Source organism: Pleurodeles waltl, chromosome 2_2 (genome assembly GCF_031143425.1).
Source record: "Pleurodeles waltl isolate 20211129_DDA chromosome 2_2, aPleWal1.hap1.20221129, whole genome shotgun sequence".
NCBI lineage: Eukaryota > Metazoa > Chordata > Amphibia > Caudata > Salamandridae > Pleurodeles > Pleurodeles waltl.
This window is the reverse complement of record NC_090439.1, coordinates 857,907,809-857,923,845: the sequence shown is the minus strand read 5'-3', so window position 1 is coordinate 857,923,845 and position 16,037 is coordinate 857,907,809.

The window sequence follows — 16,037 nt, the reverse complement described above, 5'->3', positions numbered from 1 at the left end:
AGTCTGGAGCCAGAGTAAAGAAGAAAGGACATTTGTGCACTTCACAGGCCTGCCTATAGAAGCTTCTCCCCACTTCAAATGCACAACTGGGTATTAATACTGGCCCTCAAACATTAACTGTCAGTACATTTCTGGACCTCTGAATCTCTGCTACAAAAAAAAGAAGGACCACTGAGCATCTGAAAGAGCTGTCACTCTGCTGGACTTTCTGCTCTGAAGGACTGCTGCCTTGCTGCAGAGATATTTTAAGGCATGGGCAAAGTGGGCTCTGGCACAGGGCTCCCAGACTTTCAGGGAGCCCCCCTAATAGTGTCAGCTCTGTTCTGCAGAGTCTTGCCCGGATGAACTTTAATAATTCTTAAACAGTGCTGTTAAAAACACTGTTTTCCTTGAATTTATTTGTGATGTGGGTGATATCTGAGAGTGTATTAAAGCCATTTTGCAGAGAAATGTTGTGTTTATGTTTCAGGCAACATCCATAAAAAAGTGTCTTTCATTTTAAAAGAGGGGACATCACATAAGAGAAATTTGAGGGTGTCACAGAGATTATTTGCAGTAACATTACTTAGCTGATGTGCTACAATATTAAAAGAACACAACATTATCCCCGAATATTAGATGTGAACACATTTATACCTTGGACGTGCCTGTTTGCTGTCAGTAACCTGGCCAAAGAGGGCATGCAAGAGCTGACATTGGATCAAAAATTCAAAGCTGTTCTGAAAAGAGCCCCACAAATATGTTTGGCCCAGGGCCTGCAAAATCCTTAAGATGTCCCTGCTCTCCTGTGCTGACCTGCTAGCTGCTTCCCTCTTGTCTCAGTGAGAAGGACTGGACCTGCATCTGTTAAACCCACAACCACCATAGTAACTTCAAGGCCTAGTTGGTTTGCCTCCTGAGTTGATCCTCAGGGACAGAAGGCTCTAACAACCTCGACCCCAGCACCTTGATGCCACTATCAGTGAGTCTACCCTGCCAAGTGCTGCCACCCCAGTCCTGGGCCCTTGCCAGTAAGCCTCTTTGGATGCAGCAGAACTGAGGCATCTTCTCTGCTGTGTGGTGCAACCCCCAACAGAACTGACACATCGCCTCTGCTGGTGGATTAGACCCATTGCAAAGGTCTGCAGCACCTCCACAGCTTTTTTGGAATGGCCTCTGTGCAAAGTATCCCGGGTGCAGGCCCTTGCATCCCTCATCGATTGTAGCCTCAATGACAATGCAAGATTATGCATTGCACCCTTGTAGCTCCTCAGAACCAACACATTGTCTTGGCTGTGCAATGCATCCTCAATGCTGGAGTTTGTAGTACAAGCCCTCATTGACAGGATACTCAATGACAATTAAGGACCTTGTATAGCAGTCTTGCCACACCTCAGATCTGACTCATCGCTTCAGCTTTGTGAGGCATCTTCGACCAGGACCGTCACAACGCTCTGCAATCCAAGATTTAAGATACTTTTTTCAGCAGGCCTAACTGGGTTGCTGTAGTGGGTCCATGACCCATCGCAGTTGGCCTGAACTACTGACTTTGTCAAGGGCCGGTGTGACCAGATGCTCACAGTTGGCAGTTTGATATTTTTTGGTGTGGAATTCTCTTTGTGAGGTGTTTTCATTTAGTAACTGTGTGAAGTGTTGCACAAAGACTTTCCACATTGCGTCAGAATTATGCATGACTGCTTTGTGCCAAGCTACCAGCAGGGTGAGCACAGGTTAAAAAGTACAAAATGCAAGATGTGTATCACAGAAGCACCATGTGGTTTTTGTCTGGCAATGTGCCTCAGAGAAGCATTAACGTACCTCAGCCAAGCATTGAGTGATGTACCTCATTGGACCACTGAGTGCTGTGCATTGTGGAGGGCCGGATGTTGGGCATGAGGTATACACTAGGTACTTTACTTTGGAGCATTGGGTAATGTTGAGTTGAGAGGTTCATTTATTTGTGCATTATGGAGGCAAAGGGATGTGCATTAGGGAGCACAGTGTGACATTGCGTTGAAATTTCCACGTGCTCCATGTCAGGAGTGCCACCTTTACAAGTCTTAGGTTTTCATGGCCAGCCTCATGTTGATATTTTTCAGTCTATATTTATAAATGTGTAAGTAACACTAAAGGTGCCAGAAAGCCAACCTATTTTAGCTTAAAATATAAAACTGCTTATACTTTTCACACACCACGTGGGACACTTTACAACTATCCCCATGGACATATCTATAGAAAATAATAAATAACACACATTTTCTTGTGATCACTTTTGGCATTTTTCATCCAAAAAGTGTACTTTTTATGAAAATGAAACTATGTGCTGCTGTAAACTTTTCTCAGCTTTTTCAGCCTCAAACATTCTCAATCAAAAGTGCCTATGAAATAACATTTTCAGTTATTTTAATTTACTACACTTTGAAATGTTTTCTCTCGGGGCACAAATGCGCCCATGCAATGTAGCATTGTATTCAATTTAATGGTGGTTAGTAAACATAACAGAGGCTTCTTAAATTAAACTTGTTCCTCCCAGGCAACATAATGTCTGATGAAAATGATTTCTGTGATGAACACCGGCAAACCAATCACACGCTAAATGTTCTTAAAAGAAATCAATTAAGAATCAAATATCCTGAAACTAGTAGAACAACCAATTGCAAAGCCAGAAAATGTGCAATGATTCAGCTACAAGTCTTACTTACATATGATTTCTAGGTACAGTCTTACTATACAGCAGAGTGATAGTGGTCACTTCAACAGCAGACATGTAAAATGAGAGGGAAGAAGCAGAGAAGCATGCCATCATGCGTGCAGATGATTAGAATTACTGCTGTTCGAATATAATTGTCAAAGAAAAATACCGTTCGATTTCTGTGCATTCCTGTAATGCATGTTTCTCAAACACTCCTACTTATAAATATCTACTGATTCCATGCTAAACATGTCCGTTAAGACTTATGCAAAGCACTGACAAATAGAATCCTTGGAGTTCGTTCTACCTTTTGAGCGACTAAACAATCAGGCTTTATCCCTGGTATGAGCACCCTGTTTAATATCTGGAGACTAAAATATGTTATATATTAACTGGACACCTCGTATGAAGACCTGGCCTTGTTGTATCATCATCTGGAATGGACATTTGATACTGTTCTTTGGCAGTATTTATGGGCAATTTTGTTGCTCATGAGTTTTGGCCTCAGTAGGGTAGGCCTTAGGTGGGTGCTGCTGTGTACGGCCCCTACAACCAGAGTGCACAAGAGCAGTCTCATATTTGCGTGTATGGGTATTGGAGAGAGAGGCACCGGATAGAGATTCCCCTTGTCCCCTATGAGTCAGCTGAAAGCTAGGCTTCTTACCCGGGACATATATATTTGTGACATGATGCATGTCACCTCATTACATTAGGTGACACACTGGTTTAACTTAGAGATCATGTTGTCTCTGTTCCTCAGATGATGGAGGTATTGGATAGGTTTGGTTTGGCCTCGACCTTACATACCAAAAAAAGTAATACAAGGCTGTTTTCCTTGGCGAGATGGGGACATAACTGTGAAGTAGTCTGCCAGAACTTAGCTGTAGATTGGGAGGTCAAGTAGTTCCTGGTATCTGTGGATATGGGTGAGCCGCTGCCCGGGCACGATATGAGCTTAATGTAGTTAAAATTTAGAAGCTTTGAACCTTGTGGTGGGTGGAAATCACAGAGCTTTACTCTGTTGAAATCAGTGGAGTTGCATAAAAACTCTGTGAGATTCTGCAGCGTTCTGCCCACCCATACTTTCTCTCCCACCATTCCTCCCTTAACCGCACTGTGTGATCTTGGTCAATTGAACCATTCCTCTGTGCATACTTATTATCAATAATAGTGAGTCTTAGCAATAGGTTAAATAGCTATGTTGGAAAATGAAATGTTTAAGACATATGACCTTCAAACTGAATTTTAACCCTCTGTGAATTTTCCTCCACACTTTTGAAAGTGGTTTTACACTGGTATTTTTTCATGGGGTAGCCTCACACTGCCCAAACTTTGGGAAATACTAGTGACTTGCAGGAAGATATTAGCTTTGTAAGGTTGAGAGAGATGGGGGTACATATACTGGGGACTGGGTGCCCCACAGTGCACTGAAATACAAGTGCTACCTGCTAGCCGAAGGACACTGTGTGCAATTTAATCAGAAACAATATTGTTGCCACAGCATCTCACTTTCTGTCTGTGGGTGTGTTTTGGGGTCCTCACTCAGCTAGTTGCTCATTTTGTCTTGTGTTATTATTCTGAAAGGATTTCATTCCTTGGAATAAAAGAAAGGCATCTTTTATTTTCATCACATGTGAACAGCTCCTCCCTCCACCCAAAGCACTTTATAAATAAATAATGAGCAGTGTTTGAGATGGAACTGAAGAGACTTTTGTCCCATGGGGTCAGTTCTCTGGTGAGACATGCAGGATCTGGAGAACAGTGCAGCTCTCATTATGTAACGGCGTCAGTTCTCTGCTGAGAGGTGCATGATCTCGATGTCTGAAACCACCTGTAGCCTGCTAAGTAGTGAGGGAACACCCTGAAAGTGCTTGAGATTTGGTGAATAGCACAGGCACTCACTCTCCGATGGTGTCTGCTCGTGGGTGAGAAGTGCAGGATCTCGATCTCTGACGCCACTTGTAGTCTGATAAACAAGATGGAACCACAGCACTCAATGTAGAATGTAGTTTCAATGTAGTGCAATCAATAATAAAAATGTCACAGATGTTCCTGTCGGATCCAGTCTCTTTAATAGATGAATTCCATATTTTTCTTGCACATTCTATTGGTATTGTCAGTTTTAATCATGGAAAACCAGTCCTTCATATAACAACTCATTGACAGCCAACAAGTGTTTCGTTACAACATCTGACTTTTTCAAGGCAACAAATAGCAAAAAATAGACTGCCGCAGACAGCAAAATAGCAACATCCACATTCAAGTAGCTGCACAAATAAAATAAAGTTCGTACAAATACGTTATAGTGATGAAGTGTCCAGACGACCACTTCTTGTTAGTTTAAAGAAGCAAGTCTTCTAAACAGGGGAAGTAATAGTCAGGATCTTATCTAATATACACACACCTCATTAGTACCTACGTAATCCAACTGACACAACAGAAGCCCATACAACTGATATGAAACAGTCTTTACTCACTCCCTTGTGGCTGCTGTGCTGCCCTCAAGCACCCATCTATCTCCGGAGAGGTCACCACCAATTTGCGGGCCATTAGGTGGGTCAGGGTCCGATGGGCACCCATCCCTCGTTGGGAGGACGTCCCCAGCTGGGCCTCCGCGATCTTTCTGGCCCAGCATCTCAAGTCCTCCCACCACTTTCTGCAGTGGGTGCTCCACCGGCTATGGACCCCCAGGGTCCGCACTTGCTTGGCGATGGCTCTCTATAACTCCTTTTTCTGATGGGCACTGCCCTGTATGAGAGACACAGACAAAAGGCGAAATTCATGCAGAGTTACAGTACACCTACAGCAGTGGCCTACAAACAGCATGCACAGCACATGCTCATACAGAGTCCACAATACACCATTATCATTCATACAACACAACCCCAGCAGTCAATCATGCCATGACTATATTCATGCACTTTCCCTGTCAAACAACACCCTAACTGATAAGTATACCACATTGTACTGACCTGTTTATCTGGAGCCCCATAGAACTATTTATACAGGGGTAGGACCCCTTCCACCAGTTTCTCCAGTTCCTCCGGGATGAAGGCTGGGGCCCTATCGCCTGCAGGACGTGCTATTGTGGCCACCAGATACAGAACACAGCAGCTCATGCAGTGGAAGTCTTGCTTGCTCGAGTGTCAGGAGTCAAGTGAGCTGGGCTATAGAAAATGGCGGACCCCGGCCACCGCAGTCATTACTCTCACCGCCGGCGGTGAGCATCCTTGGCCACAGTTTCCCATAAACATCAATGTTAACAAATGAGGAGTTGCTCGCTGGCTCCGACCGCCTCCCTCCATGATGACTAACACCAGCGGAATAACATCACTTCCATCTGTCCTCTGCATGCAGGACAGACGGCTGCCATTTTACATATTTTAAAGATTTCTATGTCATCCTAGTGTGTCATAGCATGAAGTTATCACTAGTTGCTTGATGTACGATGTCAACTCATGTGAACTCACTAGTGAAGTGAGTGTCATCTGCCAATATATCTGATGTATAATCTTTTCAATGTGTGGACGTTTGATAACTGTATCTGACTTAGGGATGGGTTTACTATGTCTGAAAGCCATCTCTGTACATACCCCTTGTGACAAGTATAGCAATGGAATTGACAGCCAGGATGTCGCAGTTGTATAGTTTGTGAATAACTGTTTCCCTGTGTCAGGTTTCAAATACCTTACATGACTTATCCTGTTTACTACTTCTATGGTGTACTTTAGTAACAACAGTGTAACAGATGTCCTGAAATGTGTTCTGACCTATGCCTAGATACCATCCAATGGGGAGATTGAGAAATGCACCAGTCTACTGGTCCCTAATCGACCTTGCTACCATGGAAGAAAAACACATCATACAGACGTATCATCTGAACCGTCAGACCATCAGGGAGCTGTGTACCCAGTTGGAGCCAGATCTCCTGCCAGACATACGTAATCCACATGCCTTCCTACCAACAATAAAGGTGTTATCTGTCCTGCATTGCCTCGCCTCAGGATCTTTTCAGGTAACAGTGGGACTGGCTGCAGGAATGTTCAGTTTTATGTTACAGGATGTACTGGATGCCTTACTCAAGCATTGAACAGCTACATGAGGTTCCCCAACGTTCTGATCTGTACACTGTGAAGGCAGCCTTTTATGACATTGCACATGTCCCACATGTCATAGGGGCCATTGAAGGCACCCACATCACTTTAGTTCCTCCCAGGGCCAATGAGCAAGTCTACAGGAACAGGAAGAATCGTTATTCGATCAATGTGCAGGTGGTGTGTTTTGCCGACCAATACATATCCCATGTGACAGCAAAGTTTCCTGGATCTATACATGATCCTTACGTCTTGAGGAACAGCAGTGTCCCACAAATTATGTTGCGACTACAGAGAGAAAGGGCTTGGTAAGTTTACCACTGTCAATGTCTAATGTCTATTCTACTTCACTTCACAGTCAGCTCTGTGCCTCTCAGTTCCCTAAGGATTCATACATTTGTGCACACAGGGGACTCTGGCTACCCCAACCTGCCCTGGCTCCTGACACCAGTGGAGCACCCTACAACAGATGGGGAGGATCACAGCCGAATGAGGCGTGTAATCGAGAGGACATTTGGGTTACTGTAAAAGCAAGCGTCAGATGCCTACACGTGTCCAGTGGTGCCCTACAGTACATACCACAGAAAGTCTGCCACATCATTGTAGCATGTTACATGCTACACAATCTTGCCTTGGGAAGACACATTCCACTGTTGGACGAGGAGATGGTGGCAGCTGGACCAGTGGCTCAGGCTGATGACTCTGGAACAAACAAGGAGGCAGATGAGGACAATGCAGCTGCCTCTAGGACTAACTCGATTCGGCAATTCTTCCAATGAATGCCAAGTATGTGTGGCCTAAAGTTAATGGGACCTCTAACTCTTTCTGCCTAGCAACAATGTCCCTACTTGTGTTTTGCATCAGGGGATATGAGTGTACTTTATTCATTCGTCTGTGTTATGCATTTTGATGGTGTTAGACTTTTGAGTTTCTGCAGGGTCATCCCCAATCTTTTTGCCTCCTGCCTCCTATTTTTTCTGACCTGTTGCTGTTGGCTTTTGAACTCTGAGCACTTTCTCACTGCTAACCAGTGCTAAAGTGTATATGCTCTCTGTGTAAATTGCATTGTTGATTGATTTATCCATGATTGGCATATTTGATTTACTAGTAAGTCCCTAGTAAGGTGCACTAGAGGTGCCAGGGCCCGTAAATCAAATGCTACTAGTGGGCCTGCAGCACTGGTTGTGCCACCCACATAAGGAGCTCTGTAATCATGTCTCAGACCTGCCACTGCAGTGTCTGTGGGTGCAGTTTTAACTGTAAAATTTGACTTGGCAAGTGTACTCACTTGCCAGGCCTAAACCTTCCCTTTTCTTACATGTAAGGCACCCCTACGGTAGGCCCTAGGTAGCCCCAAGGGCAGGGTGCAGTGTATGGTTAAGGTAGGACATATAGTAATGCGTTTTATATGTCCTGACAGTGAAATACTGCTAAATTTGTTTTTCACTGTTGCAAGGACTGTCCCTTTCATAGGTTAACATGGGGGCTACCTTTAAATCTGATTAAAGTGTAGAATCCCTTTGGGAGCGGATGGACATGTGGAGTTTGGGGTCTCTGAGCTCATAATTTAAAAATACATCTTTTAGTAAAGTTGATTTTTAGATTGTGTGTTTGAAAATGCCACTTTTAGAAAGTGAGCATTTTCTTGCTTATACTACTTCTGTGACTGTGCCTGTTTGTGGATTCCCTGTCTGGGTCAGTTTGACAGTTGGGCTGGTTGCACCTCACACTAGACAGTGGCACAAAGGGAGCTGGGGTGTAGTCTGCATTTCCTGATGAGCCATCTGCGTTAGGAGGGAGGGGAGGAGTGGTCACTCACACCTGAAAGGGCTGTGCCTGTCCTCACACAATGCAGTCTCCAACCCCCTGGTGAGTGTCTGGGGCCTGGCCTTGGCAAGGCAGGATTTCACAAACAAGAGAGACTTTGCTTTGAAGTAGGCCTATTTCAAAGGAGAAATGGGGTATAAGAAGGGCACCCATAACCACAGACTTTAGAACACTTCTGGAAACCAAGAGGAACCTCTGCCTGGAGAAGAGCTGAAGAGCTGAGGAAGAAGAGCTGCCCTGCCTGTGACTGTGCTTTGTGGAGCTATCCTGCAGTTGCTGCTTCTGCTAGAGTAAGAGGGCAAAGACTGGACTGTGTGTGCCTTCCATCTTGTGAAGATCTCCAAGGGCTTGATTTAGAGCTTGCCTCCTGTTGTTTGAAGTCTCAGGGACAGCAAAGACTTCTCTCTGCCAGCACCTGGAGTCTCTGGAGAGACTCCTACTCTGTCCTGTGGTGCCCACCCAGTTCCTGGGACCCTGAAAGGAGAAGCTGGCAGCCTAAGAGGAAGAAATCCACGCACAGAACGCCGTGTTGGGAAAAGATGAACGTGACTCCGATCTGCGGCTGGGAAATCGACGCTCGTCTGTAACGCAACGGAAGGATCGACGCACGGAGCTGGAGAAACGACACGCAGCATCGCTGATGGAGGCTGGAGAGATGGCAACCCGCACTGCGTGGTTTTCGGATCATCGTGAGGCTGGATTTCCGACGCAAGTACCGCTGGGCATGTAAAAACAACGTAAGGCCTGCCCGGACCCGAGAGTGCTGACCGGATCAACGCATCGCTCACCTGCGGAGAGAAGAAATGACACACCCTGACCCGGCGAAAGGAGAAACAATGCAAGGTCTCGCTCTTGAGTGAAACCGACGCATCGCAAACCCTTTTTGATGCACACTCACCCTTGCGGGGTCATTTTTGATGCACCCAAGGTACATTTTCACGCTAACAGTGTTAGTGTGTGTTTAAAACTACATAAAGACTCTTTTTGCTTTTTAATTGATATCTTGACTTGTGTATTGTGGAGTTTTGTTCTTTTGGTCTTGTTTTGTTTAGATAAATATTTCCTATTTTTCTAAACCCGTGCTGTGCTACTTTGTAGTGTTATCATCAAGTTACTGTGTGTGTTGGTACAAATACTTTATACCTAGCACTCTGAAGTTAAGCCTACTGCTCGTGCCAAGCTACCAAGATGGTAAGCAGGGGTTAGCTGAGGGTGATTTTCTTTTACCATGACTAGATTGAAGGTCCTTGCTTGGACAGGGGTTAACCTGACTGCCAGCCAAAGACCCAATTTCTAACAGATGGGATGCTGACTTACCATCAGGGGAGGTGTACCTGCTATACTGCCAAGTCCTTGCTGTTGGCATTGCATGACTTCAGCATACGGTTCCCCATGTTGCATGGTTTCAGGACTGCAGTTTGGATGTGTTTGGTCTGGCCTAATCCTATCACATGACAGTCCAGCTACCCATCCACACACTGTTCCCAAAGCTGAAGTCTGGTAGCTACCTGATTTAGACATTGCAAGATAGGTTTTCAGTTGGAGATGTTAGCCATGAGGAATGGTTATTTTACTCTGCCTGTGGTTGACCTACAGACCTACCTTGTAGATATGTGGTGACCTCCCCGCTGCAACATGATTCCTGAGGATTGCATTGTGTCTTATATGTGTATTGGATGGGCAACATGGGAGACATTATTGAAGCTTTACCCTAGCTTGTTCTATTTGTTCCATCTTCAGGACAGATGTGTGGTTACGCTCTGCTTTCTGACAAGACTACTGGCACCCTTGGCATTAGATTACAGTACAGGAAGGATATCACAACCAACCTGCAGAACATTCCTGCCACATCTGTCAATCTGTCAGACTTATTGACACTTATATGAGCATTTCAATTTATCTCTTTCACATTAAATGGTACTGGTGACAGTGATGACATGTAAGCCATTACTGTGCTGAAATGTGTTTATTGTGATTCAAAGTGCATTTGCTGAGGAGTGGGGTCATGGGGTTTGAAAGTATCAGAGCAGATGGCCCAACTGTTGGCTTCACAGGTCCAATCTCCAAAGGCCAAGGGCAAATGGAGTTTTGGCAGTGGACAGTCAACTGGGTGTTTTAGTGGCACACAAGGGAGATTGTTCAGGAGACAGATCACTTCCTGGCAGTGTTTTAGTCATGGTCTCAGGTCGTGCAGGAAGCCTGGATGGATGACCTTGTTTGCGTGGGGGAATCTCAGCTGCAGGGGCAGGGTGCTCACAGCCTGTGGGTCCTCTGTCTGGGCCTCCATTGCAGTAGCTGTGGCAGATGTAGATGGCACAGGTGTTGACTGGCTACTGGTATGAGCCTTCTGGTGGGTGGAGGACACATGCAGGATGCTGGTAAGTTCAGTGAGCATCCCATAAATGAAGGCCATGGTGGCACTGTGTGTCTGCAACTGCTGCATGGCCTCCTGTTGTTATTCCCCCTGCACCCTCTGGTTCTCCTGCAAGGTTGTCAGTATTTGACCCATCGTGTTCTCGGATTACTGACATGCTCCCAGGACCCTGGAAATGGCCCCTGGCCAGTCGTGTCCTATTGGTGCCTCATCACTTGACCCACAGTTGCCCTCCCACTGCCCCTTTCCCCTTGCGCATGTGACCCTGGCAAAGTGTGCCCACTCCCACTGACACTAGGACCTTTTAATTGTCTTGGATGTTAGGGGTTGACTCAGGTCCCTGTACTGTGGGGCACACTATAAATGTATCTGTCCTTGAGACACAGGTTTGGGGAGAAGGGGTTGCCTGTGTTGTAGCAGCCACAGAGGTGGGAGACTCAGATGTGGGCAGGGTGAGACTAGGGGTGGTGGCCTGACCAGTCATCCCGAATGGGCCAGGTGAGGCATCCCCTTCCAGACATCCAGAGTTATAGTCCTCAATTGGGCCTACTTCCAGAGGCTGACTGTCTGTCTCTGGCATCCTCTGTTGAGGATGGAGAGGAAGTGTGTTACATTGTTGAAATGTACTTGTTGTTCACATGGTTGTTTGCAATCATGGCCTTGACATGCTTTCCACTGATGTCAATGACAGCTGCTTGACCACTGGCAATGTTTAAGGGTTGATGGATAGTGCTGTTGTGTGCTTGTAGTATAGAAGGTTGTGGTCATCAATGCTGTTGTTGCCATGTACTAGTAAGCATTCCAAGTATCCTGTAAGTGAAGGGGGTGACTTAATTCTATGTGCAGGTGTCCTAATGTGGAGTGGAATTAGCAATTATACAATGGTGGGGAGTGTTGCTTTGTGGCCATTGTAGTACTTGCTACAGTGGGAGATTTCTGTGCCTGTGTGGGATTAGTGGTAATGGGGAGGTGTGGCATGCAAGAGAGGGTATTGGGTTCAGGGTGGATTGGTGCATGTAAGGGTACTGTGAGGGGGTGTAAGGGTGGTACATGCTGTGCAGGAGTATATGGTGACCAGGGAGTGTTGTTGACTTACCAGAGTCCAGTCCTCCTGGTATTCCAGTCAGGTCCTCTGGGCGGAGAATGGCCGAGACCTTCTCCTCCCATGATGTTAACTCTGGGGGAGGAGGTGGGGGTCCACCGCCAGTCTTGTTGATGGCTATCTAGTGTCTTGCCGCCATGGACCGGACCTTCCCCCATAGGTCGTTCCACCACTTCCTGAGGTCCTCCCTTGTGCGTGAATGGTTTCCCACTGAGTTCACCCTGTCGACGATCCTCTGCCACAATACAGTTTTTCTGGCTATGGATGTATGCTGGACCTGTGCTCCAAACAGTTGTGGCTCCACTCTGACGATTTCATCTACAATGACCCGCAACTCCTCGTCTGTGAATCGTGAGTGTTTCTGTTGTGACATGGTGGATGTGTTGTGGGTGGTGGGGAGTGTAATGTGCAGGAGTGTGGGGTGTGCTGTTTGGTGTAGTGGGGTTGTGTGGTTCGGTGTGCTTGTGGTATGTGGAAGTTGTGTACAGTGGTGACATGTTTGTTGTGTGCAGGGGTGCAGTTCTGTAGTGTGTGCTGCGTGTTAGGTGTGGTAGTGCCTATGGAATTCAGTTGCAGTGTCATCTATTTGTCCGTTGTTCTGTTTCTCTGTCAAAAATTCAGGATGCAAGGGGTTGTGGGTATGTGTAGGGGTGTTTTATAATGCAGGGATCAAGTGTGTGTGTCAGGTGTTGGGTATTCATATTGTCCAATGTGGTGTTGTGTTCTGGTGGAGTTGAGTTTTTGACCATGGCGGTTCAGACCGCCAATGGATTGCCGCCGTGCAAAGACCGCTGTGCCGATCTGTGGATCGTAATTTGGAGGGCGGGATGATGCCGATGTGGTGGTGCTGGTGGTGGAACTGCCTCTCTCCCGCCCTCGGTCAGGCTGATGGTGCTGGAATTTTTGGCTGATTTTGCCCGGTCTGCAGTTTGTGACTCATAATACAGCAGTCATGAGACAGCTGACACTGGCGGTCTTTTGGCCCATGCACAGACATCAGTCTTCTGCTTAAACCGCCAAAGTCATAATGTGTCATATGTGTCCAATCCCAGCTGCAGTATTTCTCTGACTTGATAGTTTGATGTGTACTCTGGTTTGGGTCACAAAGCCTTGTAAAATAGGGCACGCTAAGGTTCCTTGGCTTGAGGGTGGATTTGGGACTCCTGGACCTTTATCTTTCTTATGGTTCAGTCCAACTCCAGCATGTGGTTGACTGGTCCAGAGATTGACCTTACTGGAAGAAGTCATTGTTGGCCAGAATGCATTTGATACCCACTTTAGCAGAGCTGTTTATGATAGGCCACCACAAGACCTGCCTTACATCATCTGCGAGATGGTTGCTATTGGGCACAGGGCAGTCATGGTTAGGGCCACATTTGCATTAATCCACTCTCTTTGGCCCTTGCAAACTTTCAGGAGTATGCTGAAATATATGTCCTTTCATAGATAGTGGGAGGGAGGCTGTGAGATGGTTGGGGAACTGTTCATTAATAATTGGTTCATAATGGTTTTGAATGTACAGGAGCAGTTTGGGGTGGGATCATGGCAGTTTTCACAATACACTAAACTGGCATACACAGCATGTGGGATCTAGAATTCTTTCCCAGAGGGATTCTGGGGGTGGGCAGAATTGGTGGAATTCTGCTGAATTATGAGACAATTCTGTGAGATTCTGCAGAGTTCCGCAACTGGCAGAGTGGGCATTTGGAGCTACTTTCTTAGTGCAAAACGCACCCTTGTGTCCAAAAATGGATGTAAGGATGCATTTTGCACTAAGAAATTGCTCTGGCAAATATCAAATACACTGCAGTGCATACCCTTTGGTGCCTTTACAAAAGAGGTTACATGTGACTACTGCAGAGTATGTAAGGGTTCCGAGGAGTACGCACCAATGTGCATGCCCCTCGGTGCCCTTACTGACTCAGAACATATAATACTTATATGCTCCGAGTATGTAAGGGCACCAAGGGGTATGCACAGCAGTGTAGTCAGTGGTTTTTAAACAGGGCCAGAAGAGGAAGCAGTCCCTTCATGATTATAAATCACTGCAGATTAAAGTTTAATTTGCAATTGTTTTTAACATCGAGAGACTGCTCCCTCTTCTAGCCCTCTTTAAAAACCAAACACTGTAGATCAATTCTGTCGGTGGAGAAGTAGAATTTATTAGTAATACTGCATTCAAGAAAAATGGGGTTTTACCTAATTCCTCCAATTGTGCTGGCAGAATTAAAAATTTGACCCACCCCTAAGGAATTCCAGCCTGGAAAATATGGTCCCGCAGCAACTGCTGGACTTGGTTGCATACAGAAAATTGATCACACATTTATATACAGCATTGCTATTACCCAATTTATAGTACTCATTGAAAACAGTTGACCGTTTAGAGAGTCTTATGTGAACCACAGCGATTTAGGCCTTTATTTAACTTTTAATTTTACTAAAAAAACATTTTTTACTTATGTGGTAAACAAAAGGCTCACTTTGCAGTTGGTCAACCATTCTTCCAAACGCTTTCATCACAGTCGACCATGGCTCAGTTGAAGGGAGTGGATTACAGGACAATAATGTGTTGAGTTTGCCAGTGTTCACAGTAGACACCCGGAAGTGGCTGGGCTTAGCATCCCCGGAGATCCCTCTTACACAACTTTTCAGCAGTCCATTCAACATATGTGCGTGAGTAAATGTGCTCTTCACAAGTGCAGCGAGCGGCTCGGTGCTGATTAATATCCGAGTCATTTCCCCATGGTGTCAGGCGTCGAAAGGTCAATGAAATAAACATGTCTGAGGCCTGATCTCAGCTCCACTCTGCGGCTTTCGCGTCTTTTTATACAAGAACGAGCATTGTTTTTGAAACCTAGGCTTGCCCTTTTTTGTAGCTTCTTTAAATGGTTAAAGTAGTTTCGCAACATTCTATCCGTCAACGTTTTACATTCTTTTTTATTTTATTGTATTTTCATTTTATTTATTTTAAGTCTGTTGGTAAGGGCAAATTAACTATATGATTGGACACTCTGCATCAGAGGTCTGAGCTTCTACACTTTTGAACGGATATGATCTGAATACATAGGTCACAGGAATCACATTCTCTTTTTATATAGGTATTTCAGTTATTTTCACACAACACAAAGCAGCCTGCAGGATCTCGCCAGAAAAATGCTGCTTATTCTGCCCATTGTACATCACAAATTCTGCACTTCTCTGCAGGCTGTGTGCACTAGGCTAATGTTGCCGATAAGAAAATAAGTACCTAGAAAGGTTATTAGAAAGCAGACACAATTGCGCCTCCCAGAGTGAAATCATGAATCTGTAATGCACTTTGGAGCAAACAAAGTTAAACAATGAATAACACAGGATGGTTTGGATGCAGAGGTTCAGCTATCCTTCAGTCAATCGCACCGAACTACAGGGCGGGACAGGAAACTGTGTTACAGTTATTTTACAACCCATCAGCGATGAGTCCATCTTCCTTGCTTCCACTAGAAGCTCTTGCACGCATGTGAAGTCACTGTGACGTCCAACTCTTAAATAAGGTGTTAACCAGCCGAGTGATCAGTGAACAAAAAGTTAGAGCTAAGTACAATTATTTGCAAGTATATCCAAAATGTTTGCCAGCCTTAATTCTTGTACTGTTTTGTTTTGTTATGGTGTCCTTTCTAAAATAAAAATAAAATTATTGACTAAAAGTAAGAAGTAATTTGTTTGGTCAAAAAAGCTTGCATTGCCATAGTAATCCCTAGCTCTGAAGGGAACTACTTAGTGGGTGGAGGTGCTATTTGTGAAAGAGCAGAATGCTGCCATTCTCAGTGAAGTTACCCAATGACTGAAGCGGGCTGACCCATTCAGTCAAACATGTATAGTGTGTGGCTAATCACCCGTGAGGGTCTCAAGGCGCTGGAGCTGTTTGCTGCTGCATGGAGGTATGATAATTTGAACATCCAAGTCTTTAGTTCTTTTCTGAATCGCTGGAGT